The following is a 12,923-nucleotide window of genomic DNA, read 5'->3' on the forward strand; positions in this document are numbered from 1 at the left end:
TTGCCATGCTGTCCTCCAGGGGATCTTCCCAACCCAGGGATCGAAGCCAGGTCTCTAACATCTTCCTACATTGGCAGGCAGGTTCTTTACCACTAGTGCCCATCTGGAAAGCCCAGAGTCTGCATGGTAAATAGTTATAAAATGGAGCCTTCCTAAAATGGTGGCATAATTACTGCTTTTAAGAATTTAAAGAATCTTAGCGCAGAAATAGAACAATTTTTGATCCACTAAAGAAGAGAAGTCATAGGTCTCTATTCTTGTGCCATGGGAGCTGTGGATAATGTTAGAGACTTCATATGATTCTAAGGATTAAAAATAAGGCAAACAAGAAATGGTTCCAATAGAGTAATTTTCTTAAAAGGGTATTTTAAAATTACTTAAAAAAATGATAGATAGATCCAACCTGTCTATCCTAAAGGAAATCAGTCCTGAATATTCATTGGAAGGACTGATGCTGAAGCTGAAACTCCAATATACTGGCCACCTGATGTGAAGAACTGACTCACTAGAAAAGACCCTGATGCTGGGAAAGATTGACGGTGAGAGGAGAAAGGGATGAAAGAGAAAGTTGGATGACATCACTGACTCGATGGACATGAGTTTGAGTAAGCTCCAGGAGTTGGTCAAGGACAGGGAAGCCTGGTGTGCTGCAGTCCATGGGTCGCAGGGTCAGACATGACTGGGCAACTGAACTGAACTGAAAAAATTATAACATATGAGAAATTAATACCTAGTTGATATATATTTTTTCCTATCATAAGGTCTCCAAAATTTTTCATTAGTGGAATACACATCTGAGCAGCTGACTGAATATGCTGATTAGACTGACTAAAGCAGAAGAGAGATTGTGGGAGAAACAGAATGATATTAAGTAAAATTCTTTGTTTTGGGATCTTGGCATTCAATAGCACTCAGTCACCCAGGTAAAAGGAGTAGGGATTGAAGGCCAAATCTTCTGTGGGGGACTAGTTTGGTATCCACTTGGGAACTAGTTTGGCTTCCCAGATGGTGCTGTGGTAAAGAATCTGCCTGCCAATGCAGGAGACACAAGAGACATGGGTTTGATCCCTGGGTTTCAAATATTCCCTGGAGGAGGAACTGGCAACTTGCTCCACTATTTTTGACTGGGAAATCCATGGACAGAGGAGCCTGGCAGGCTATAGTCCATGGGGTTGCATAAAGGCAGACAGGACTGAGCGACCAAGGGCACACACTCACAGCTTGGTATCCATTGTGATATACCTCATAGCAATGGTTAGGTGTCTGCAACACGGATACATTAATCAGAGGCTATAATTACTGAGAATAGATACTGGTCCCTCTGGAAAATAAGCAGTGCTCTGAAGGAAGAGATAATGGAACAACTTATAATCAACATATGGTGAGACACATCCCCTTTAGCAAGGTGGAAAACACCTGAGTACTGCCTCCAATATTTCCTGGTCGACTGTTTCTCGGAGCTCCACCTCAGAGGTATGTCAGCCATCATAGGATCTTTATGACCGCCTTAATCACAATTTAAACCCATTTATCCATGTGCTATTACAAAATGGAAGAAACAACTAGAAACATTCATTTTATGATAATTCTGCACATTCTTTAAAGAACATTATAAGACTACCCCTCAGTTTTTGGTTTTCTTCTCTGAAGAACAAATAATTTCATCTCCTTTTATCTTTCCTCAGGGGTCCCATTTTCCTGTTCTTTAATCATTGTTATTGTTTCCATCTGTACCAACTTTAATATTTTCTGTTCCGTTTAAAGTATGTCTCTGCTAATGAGATACAGTACTATCAAAATTAGAATAGTTCTAAAATACCTGTTGATCTATTATTGGAATAACTATCTCTATTTCAATAAGGCAAGGTATCAAAAATGTTGGTAAGGGCAAGGGAAAAATTAAAATTTAACTGCTACCTGAGAGGATACTTCCAGTTACAGAAAGTAGTTCTAAGTAGTGGGAGTTGCCCTAAAGAGAAGAGCAAAGATGCAGAACAGTGTAAGAAAATGACTCTTATGAAAGTTAAATTTTAAAAAATGAACACAAAAATTTTATCTCTAAAATGATTACAAATGCAAATGTATGCCTGCATGCAAATGGGCAAGCACGGAAAAAGAACATGCAAGAGGAAATTTTTTTCTTCGAGTAACATAACTTTTCTGCATTTTTTCAATGTCAATTTCCCTGATTTTAGCAGCACTGGGTGTGTGATAGCTGAAAGACAGTTTTGTAAGAACTATCTGGAAAATAAGATGGAAAACTTAGGCCACCTAATAATGTAATAATATTTAGGATTAGGAAAAAACTTAAAGTTCATACAGCTCTATACTATTTTAATGCATTTTATAAATCTTACAGAGATCATCTACTTTTTGCTATTCAGGCTTATAATGACTAGAGGGTGAAAAATTGATATAATTTGTACTCTGGAATGTCTTGCCCGATCCTTTAACCTAGAATGACAATAAAAAGTCAAAAATTTAAACCAGATTAAAAATAGAAAAAGTATGCTCAGAATTTTAGGTCTAGAAGTGCCTTTATACATCATTTTGTCTAATACCCTAATTTCACAGATGACAAAGTAATGACCAAAGAGTAAGACTGGAATTTTCATGGTAATATATTAATAGAAAAACACAGAATATAGAATTGTTCTGCTGTGAGGCACCTCTAGATATTTGTAACTCACACACTATTAAATCCCACACATGACCCAAGAGTAATAGAATCTCATTAAATGAGAGTGTTGGGACTTTGTAATCTCTCTCTTGGTAGAGACCATGTTTCCTACCAGTTGATGTTTTCCTTAAATGTGGCTAATGCAGGGACTAATAAGTACTTGGTCTTGTCTTAGCTCACAAGAGAATATCACTAATCCATCATTAATCATGATTTAATAAAATTCCAATGGATTTTGAATATAAAATGAAATTTTATTGTGTTTTATAAAGTTGATTTCCTTTATGTGCCTTTTAATGGATAGATGGGTAAGATAGATAAATAGATGATACATAGATAGAGAGATACATAGGTACAAGATATAGGGATTCTTACCTGGTTAATCTGGACCATAAAGAAAGCAGAGCACCGAAGCATTGATGCTTTCAAATTGTGCTGCTGCAGAAGATTCTTGAAAGACCCTTTGACAGAAAGAAGATGAAACCAGTCAATCTTAAATGAAATCAACCCTGAATACTCATTGGAAGGACTGATGCTGAAGCTGAAGCTCCAATACTTTGGCTACCTGATGCAAACAAGCCAACTCATTGGAAAAAACCCTGATGCTAGAAGAGTGAAGGCGGAAGGAGAAGAGAGTGACAGAGGATGAGATGGTTGGATGGCATCATAGATTCAATGCACATGTACTTGGGCAAACTCTGGGAGAAGGTGAGGGACAGGGAGGCCTGGTGTGCTGCAGACCATGGGTGGTGAAGAGTAAGACAGGACTTGGAGACTGAACAACAACAATCTTAATTATCTGCATTTTTGTTTAATTTTTAGTTGATAGCTCAAAATTCTGCTTGACATTTTTGAAACGTTGGTCTTGGGTTTGTTATTTTCCATCTTCTATCTCTAGAATAGTTTTCCATCTTAATTTTTGATATTTATCATAAACTCAAGTATCATTTTTCTGACCTTATAAATTAATAATACCAGCGCATTGTTTCCATCAGCAAAATAACTATCCCATGTAAAGTAAATCTGTTAGAAGTCTTGAACTTCAAGTCGATTCTTCAGACTTCTGTCTCAGACTTTTTAGGCTCTGAAAAGAGCCTAGCATTGTGCCTGGCATCTAGTTCAATTTCAGTAAAAATTAGATGAATAAAAGAAAGGCATTGACACTCATTTCTGCCTAGTAGAAATCAATGTCCTAGACAAGGTAACTTTGGCCTCATTGCTTCTTTTCATTCCCAGAGTGGCAACTTGCCTAAGGAGGCTTTGGAAGACATGTTTTCCAAATAAATAATCATATTAAAGCTATTTATGTTCATTTAATTTTTCAAAGGTGGTCAGAAATAATGTTTCTTTGGTGTCATCAGAGTAGAGACATCCCTGGGCATCCACAAGAATGGGTTTCAGGACCCCATGGATACCCAAATCCACAGATGCTCGATTTCCTTACATAAAATGGCACAGCACAAGTAGACTCAGTATCCACGTTCCACATCCACAGATGAAACCAACTGCAGGTGGAATTGCTGCTGCTGCTGCTGCTGCTAAGTCGCTTCAGTCGTGTCCGACTCTGTGCGACCCCATAGACGGCAGCCCAACAGGCTCCCCCGTCCCTGGGATTCTCCAGGCAAGAACACTGGAGTGGGTTGCCATTTCCTTCTCCAATGCATGAAAGTGAAGAGTGAAAGTGAAGTTGCTCAGTCGTGTCTGACTCTTCACGACCCCATGGACTGCAGCCTACCAGGCTTCTCTGTCCATGGGATTTTCCAGGCAAGAGTGCTGGAGTGGGGTGCCATCGCCTTCTCTGGATGGAATTGTTACACCCAGTGAAATAATAGATATGCAGTTGGTTGAATCCAAGGAGGCATGAGCCCTCGGATACTGAGTGCAAAGTGTACCCATAGGAGATGGACACCCTGAAGCTTGCAATTTAAAGACAGAATCTATTGCATTTTGTTGAGTTCTAAAGAGAAATAGTTTAACTGCCAGGAACTCTGTGTTTGATTCCAAATATTGAAAGAAATGTCCTCAGTTCAGAGATGATAGGCTCTACTTTAAAGATAACGCTCCGTTAGTGTTTTTGTGTCCTAAGTCACATAAAGTTCAAGCATATACCATATGCATGGCTTCCCAATCTATGTGGCAAAATGAAAAATCATTTTGTGGAATGCTTTGCAAAAGGTTTGACATTGAAGAAAATCTAAGAAAACTTCTTGTCTCTTTCTTTCTCCTCTTCCTCCCATTTTTGTTTTCACTCTCTCTCACATACCAATACACACTTACACACAAAGATTCACACCATTCAATGTCTTTTCAGAAAGAACACTGACTCTAAATGACCAAAAAAAAGAAATAAATGCTTCCCCCCCTTTCATTAAAAGTAAATTGAACTAAGGATATATCAGTCAGTTCAGTTCAGTTGCTCAGTCATGTTCGACTCTTGGCGACCCCATGAATCGCAGCATGCCAGGCCTCCCTGTCCATCACCAGCTCCTGGAGTTCACTCAGACTCATGTCCATCGAGTCAGTGATGCCATCCAGCCATCTCATCCTCTGTCATCCCCTTTTCCTCCTGCCCCCAATCCCTCCCAGCATCAGAGTCTTATCCAATGAGTCAACTCTTCGCATGAGGTGGCCAAAGTATTGGAGTTTCAGCTTTAGCATCATTCCTTCCAAAGAAATCCCAGGGCTGATCTCCTTTAGGGTGGACTAGTTGGATCTCCTTGCAGTCCAAGGGACTCTCAAGAGTCTTCTCCAACACCACAGTTCAAAAGCATCAATTCTTCAGCACTCAGCCTTCTTCACAGTCCAACTCTCACATCCATACATGACCACTGAAAAAACCATAGCCTTGACTAGATGAACCTTTGTTGGCAAAGTAATGTCTCTGCTTTTTAATATGCTGTCTAGGTTGGTCATAACTTTCCTTCCAAGGAGTAAGCGTCTTTTAATTTCATGGCTGCAGTTACCATCTGCAGTGATTTTTGAGCCCAAAAAAATAAAATCTGACACTGTTTCCACTGTTTCCCCATCTATTTCCCATGAAGTGATGGGACCAGATGCCATGACCTTCGTTTTCTGAACATTGAGCTTTAAGCCAACTTTTTCACTCTCCACTTTCACTTTCATCAAGAGGCGTTTTAATTCCTCTTCACTTTCTGCCATAAGGGTGGTGTCATCTGCATATCTGAGGTTATTGATATTTCTCCCGGCAATCTTGATTCCACCTTGTGCTTCTTCCAGCCCAGCGTTTCTCATGATGTACTCTGCATATAAGTTAAATAAGCAGGGTGACAATACACAGCCTTGACGTACTCCTTTTCCTATTTGGAACCAGTCTGTTGTTCCATGTCCAGTTCTAACTGTTGCTTCCTGACCTGCATACAAATTTCTCAAGAGGCAGATCAGGTGGTCTGGTATTCCCATCTCTTGAAGAATTTTCCACAGTTTATTGTGATCCACACAGTCAAAGGCTTTGGCATAGTCAATAAAGCAGAAATAGATGTTTTTCTGGAACTCTCTTGCTTTTTTCCATGATCCAGAGGATGTTGGCAATTTGATCTCTGGTTCCTCTGCCTTTTCTAAAACCAGCTTGAACATCAGGAAGTTCACAGTTCACATATTGCTAAAGCCTGGCTTGGAGAATTTTGAGCATTACTTTACTAGCGTGTGAGATGAGTGCAATTGTGCGGTAGTTTGAGCATTCTTTGGCATTGTCTTTCTTTGGGATTGGAATGAAAACTGACCTTTTCCAGTCCTGTGGCCACTGCTGAGTTTTCCAAATTTGCTGGCATATTGAGTGCAGCATTTTCACAGCATCATCTTTCAGGATTTGAAATAGCTCAACTGGAATTCCATCACCTCCACTAGCTTTGTTCATAGTGATGCTTTCTAAGGCCCACTTGACTTCACATTCCAGGATGTCTGGCTCTCGGTCAGTGATCACACCATCATGATTATCTGGGTCATGAAGATCTTTTTTGTACTGTTCTTCTGTGTATTCTTGCCACCTCTTCTTTATAAACCTTATCAAACTCCTTCTATATCTGTAATCTAAGATGGAAATTATATAAATCAGTAATCTTATAAGTTTTAGTATATATAATATAGATCTATAGTTTTCAGAGGTAGGCTTTTTAGAAAATATTTTAGTCAAAATGGAATTGGATGAAATATGAGGGTGGTGGTCCATATCTTGGTTGTTAGAAGGTAACTTTCTCTGCCACAAGCAGTTTATTAAAAGTAAACAAACTTCTATTAATATTATTTAAAATGAAAATAAATATTTGGAACAAAATCTTCAAATACTATAAAGCAGGTTTTGTTTGTTTGCTTTTGCACTTACTGTGCTGTGAGGTTCCATAGGTTAAAAACCCTGACTGAAAAAAGTATGGTCCTATTTCAATAGAAACTTGTTTTCAACTCCACAAGCCTATAAAACTGCAGTCTTCTTCCCAGCACACTTAACTATCTTCCTAACTGAAGTATGGGCTTCCCTGGGGGCTCAGATGGTAAAGAATCCACCTGCAATGCAGAAGATGTGGGTTCAATCCCTGGACTGGGAAGATCCCTTGGAGAAGGAAATGGTAACCCACTCCAGTGTTCTTGCCTGGAAAATCCCATGGACAGGGCAGCCTGGTGACTGTAGTCCATGGAGCCACAAAAGAGTCAGACATGACTTAGCAACCAAACAACAACAGAATTGGGCATTCTCAGTGGTCTGGCCGTGAATCAAACACACCAGGAATAAGAGTGGATTGAGATTTGAGTTGGGGGGGAAGGTTCTTGTTAACAGTAGCTTAGACATGAAAACAAAAGTAAAACTTGGAATTTGAAAAATAGAGACTATTTTTTTATTTTCTTTTTTAGTTCAATTGTATTTTAATCCAGTTTAAGTGAATTTCCTAGTTTTGCCATTAAGGAAATATAAGGAAGGGGTTTCTTGGTCCAAAGATTTTTTTTTTTAATTAAATGAATGTGCCTTTATTCTGGAACACCAGAGTCTGATGGTAACTCTGACCGTGATGTGAATGCTTCAGGAGAATGATTCAAGAATACTGTGAGTGTTCTTGCTCTTTTATGTGTGATTACTGATATTTTTGTTGTAGTCTCTTGGTAATAGTTTGCCCTTTATATGTGCTTACTTTTAGTTTGAATGGATCTTTCTGATAGTGTTTGAAAAACATCTTTTTTATTTTAACTAGAAAGCATGTAGTATGAGCAAATGAGACTATATGCTTTGGTATCTCTTTTTCTCCCAGGTATAATCATTTATTGTACACCTATAGAATACGAAAATGAGTTTATTACGTTTACTTAGAAATGATTCAAGATATCTGTATGAGCTCCTTGAGCTATGTCAACATTTTCTTGAAAGATACCTGATATTATTTGATGTTTACTTTTTTAAGTATAGTATTTGTAAGTTAAAGTGCACAGGGACATTTTATTACATTTTAAATGTAATTCCTGATCCCCAGATGCTGTCCATATAAATCTGAACAAACCCAAGACATCGCTATCTATATTAGATCAACAAATCCGCTCAGTCCCTGGGCTAGTGTTAAGAATAAGCAGCAAAAGTGAAATTCCTTGGTAATAAAACTTCTGTTTCTTGACAAGTGTGATGTAAGGACATTTTTTGCTATGCTGCCTACACCTTTCAAAGTAGGTTACACTGTACGGTCTGATTATGTCTTCCTGTAACCTCTATTTCAAAAGTGCATGCCGTGTAAATAATACACTTTTCTAACAACTATTTTAATGGTCACTGTTTTTAAGGTCATCTTCATGTGAAATTCAAAACTGCAAAGTGCTGAAAATCCAATTTTATTTCCAAGGAAAGGATGTTTTCTTTTTCTTTTCCTTTTTTTTTCTCCTTTGGGTTTTTATTACTATTTTTTAAAATGGTAGTCTCAATGGGAATTGGCATACTCATACATCAAACTTCATTTGCACTAGCATCAGGTTAAATAATTTTTTAAGCTTTAAATGCATCATGAAATTGGGCATACCTATGTGGGCAATTGCTATTGACTTATCAAATTATTTTATTACACGTTTCTTCTTGAGACCAGACAAATAAGATATTTTCAGGGCTAAAAGACACAAATTTATCTCTTCCTATTACCCCCAAATGACACTGTAAGATGCTGTGTCTTCTGGTTGGTGGGGGGAGAGGAACCCCATTCACTTAGTAACAGCTAGTGCACCTCCAGAATAATTTCTAGAGCTACTTTCCCCCAAATAACCACAAATCAGAGAGAGAGATAGCTTTCATTATTTTTTTCTGATTATGACATATTGTTTTAGAAATTTGGAAAATTATATAAAAATACAGAGGGAAAAAAATCTTTATAATTCTACCCAGAAAATCATGATTTATATTTTGAGATATCATAATCCTTTGCCAATTTCAGCTTTGCCAACTAAAGGTTTGAGCTGATACTGTTTTGTATTATCGTGCCAAAATTTAAAATCCACAACCTATTTACATATATAGCATTCAGTTCAATTTCCTTGAATAAGTGTAACATGATGAGACCTCTTTAAACTCCATCCCTTTTATATATAAAAATATCAGAAGAGACATGCAAAATGTGATTGTGTACAAAAGCCAAGGGAATATTTAAATTTCTGATATCTGTTTAAAAAAATACAAAAGGTTTTGAAACACAGGTTCAAAAGCAAAACACTAATAAAAGTTAAAAAAATTCAAATCCAAATAGCGTGTAGGTGAAATACAATTAGTGGAATATATTGCCTTTGTCCATAAATGGCGTTAAAAATAACATTTCACTGAAAGATTGAAGATGGCAAATCAGTATGATTAATTACAAAAGCAGATATTTTTTAACTTTACATATCTCTTTCACTTTGTAACAGGTTACTTTAAGTGTAATGCATTTTATTGTTTTTCCAGTAAAACCCTTATTTCCCATTAACTCTTAATATAATTGCAGTTTTCTCATTCATTACAGTCCCGGAAATTTAACTTCCGTATTGATAAGAGCTACATGCATATTTCCTTACAGTCTTGTTGATTTATATAGCACCGCTTTTTTAAGTGAGATCATAGTGCTCTGTAACCTGCTTATTCTTTGACATCAGAATATAGGTTTTCTTCTATGCTGTCATATTTTCTTTTAAATAATTTTGAATGGCTGTATAGATTCCCATGAATAGATACAAACATAATTTCTTAAAGCTTCTTAATTCTTTATGAATGGACTTCCACAATGTTGGATATATCATTAAAACATCTTTACCATTTTATAATTAAAATATCTTATTATATTCCTTTGCATTTTTTGACTACTAGGTATTTTTTAAATACCCTTGATATGTTTATTTTCTATGTTCTTTTCTTTTGTTAAGGAATTTTTTTAAATTGCTTTCACTTGTTTCTAAAAGAGATATTCTATTCTAAGAACTTTTAAAATGTAATAGTTATTATTATTATTTTTTAGTTTTGATTTTTCCTGAGGTAACCATTTGCTTCGGTTAATTTCCAAGTTTTAACTAGAACTTAGAAGTTTACATCTGTGTTCAGTCAAATCCAACAATCTTTTTCTCAGTGTTTCTGTCATTATCATTATATAATTCAAGTATCTGTAGTCTTATGAGGATATAAATATTGGGCTGGCCAAAATGTTCATTTGGGTTTTTCTATAACAGCTTATCGGAGAAGGCAATGACACCCCACTCCAGTACTCTTGCCTGGAAAATCCCATGGATGGAGGAGCCTGGAGGGCTGCAGTCCATGGGGTCCCTAAGAGTCGGACACGACTGAAGCGACTTAGCAGCAGCATAACAGCTTATAGATCAAACCAGTCAATCCTAAAGGAGATCAGTCCTGAATATTCATTGGAAGGACTGATAAGCTGAAACTCCAATACTTTGGCCACCTAATGAGAACTGACTCATTGGAAAAGACCCTGATGCTGGGAAAGACTGAAGGCAGGAGAAGGGGATGACAGAGGACAAGATGGTTGGATGGCATCACCAACTCAATAGACATGAGTCTGAGTAAAATCTAGGAGTTGACGAAGGACAGGGAAGTCTGGCGTGCTGCAGTCCATGGGGTCGCAAAGAGTTGGGCATGACAGCGACTGAACTGAACTGATAACAGCTTATGGGAAACCCAAATGAACTTTTTGGCCAACTACACACAACTATCACACTCAGAGTAATATTCTTATGAGCACACATCCCTAAATTTCTTACAAGTGTCCATAGAGATTTTCCTTGTATTGTAGTGAAAAAAATTCATGACTCAGAGTCATTATCCTTTCTCCTGGAGAGACTGAAGGAATGAACTCTCTTACTGGCTAGTGATGTTTGTGCTTAGTTTCTTCTTTCTTCCAGGTAAATTATTGTCCAGGAAGCCTTTAATCTCCTCTGTAGATATGTCTTGCTGGGCACAGACCAATAGTTGGCCTGACATCCTCTGACACATCCTTGACATCTCTTCTAACAGAGACCTTGGAGGCATTTTGGTATTTGTCCCCCCAAAATAAGATACCCAAATGTCAGACGGACTCCTGCATGCCAGGAAGGTAGGTATTTTCCTGGTGCCTGAAATATCATTGATTAATATTCATTGTTTGGAGTGATGGTGAAATGGAACTCTTATTCCTGAGTTCATATGGGAACGTTGAGGAGAAAATAGAAATTCACCTTATCTTCCTGTATTCCAAACTCAGAGGTTTTCCCCAAAAATTTGAAAAATATTTTTCAGCTGGAATTAAATCTTAAGCAATAGAATTTAACACAATAAATAGTGTTAATAAAATTAATAAAATTTTATAAATTAATAAAATTTAACACTATAATATATGCTAAAATGAGAATTTTTTTAGCAAAAGGAAAATTATAACAGCAGATAGAACTGAGGATCTTCTTCAGGGAAAATCAAAGATTACTGGAAAGGGTATCTTGGTAAACATAAAAGGTTTGCTTTTATAGAACTTTCATTTCATATAGACACAAAGTTTTAAAAGACTCATGTCTTTTTAAAGCAAAAATAATAATACTATATTGCATGATATATAGCATATATAACAGTAAAATATAAAAAAAAGAACAAAGGTGAGAGGAAGGTAAATTAAATTGTATTGAATTTTAAGATTCTTACATTGTTTTAAAAATTATATAATATTATTTGAAGGTAAACAATGATTATTTAAAGATAAATGATGCAATCACTGGAAGATTCATCAAATAGAGTGCAGAAATATAGCTAAATGCTTAATATAAAAGACAAAAAAAAAAGTAGGAAAGAAATGGGGTAAATGTGAAAAAAATTCAAGATAGAAGAGTGTAATTGAATTATATTGATAATTACCTTGTCAGTTGATTAGATAATCTATTAAAAGACATACATTTCTAGACTAAATTAAAGAAAAAAGATTTGAAACATATGTTTTTTAAAAATATAAGCAAACATACCTGTGGCGGATTCATTTTGATATTTGGCAAAACTAATACAATTATGTAAAGTTTAAAAATAAAATAAAATTAAAAAAAAATAAAAAAAATATAAGCAAACATATAATTTTGAATTAAATGTGTGGAAAAAACATGTACTATGGTGTGCCTATAAAAGTATTAAACTTTGAAAAACAGTACTAAATTTGTTTTTTATAATGTTGAAAGGATCAAGTTCGTTAGAAGCTATAACAATATTAATTGTGTATGCCCTTTTAAAACTTTTATATACATGAGAGAAAATTTGGCAGAAATAAAGAGGGAAATAAACACAAAGCATAGTTTGAGATTTTAACATCTTCTCAATATCCGATAAAACAGGCAAACCAAAAAAAAAAAAAACCCCAAACAATAAAAATACAGATGATATCAAAAGCATTATTATCCAATGTGATCTAGTTAACATTTATTGAATATTATCTAACAAATATTGCCTGGAGAATTCCATGGATAGAGGAGCCTGGTGGGCTATAGTCCCTGGAGTCACAAAGAGTTGGACACAACTGGTAAACTAACACTTCTTTTCACTATTTAACTAATATACATGGAGCATTTATTAAAACAGAATATAGAATGGATACTAAAACATTTAATACATACTGAAAACATGAAATCATTCAGTTTATATCATCTGACCACATAAGTTCTTAGAAATTAATAGTGATGAGATATATCACTATTAGATATTTCTTAAAATTCTCTAAGTATTTGGAAATTCATCTGCAAACCTCTACATAAAATATAGATCCAAAAGTAAATC

Source organism: Bos indicus x Bos taurus, chromosome 21 (assembly GCF_003369695.1).
Source record: "Bos indicus x Bos taurus breed Angus x Brahman F1 hybrid chromosome 21, Bos_hybrid_MaternalHap_v2.0, whole genome shotgun sequence".
NCBI lineage: Eukaryota > Metazoa > Chordata > Mammalia > Artiodactyla > Bovidae > Bos > Bos indicus x Bos taurus.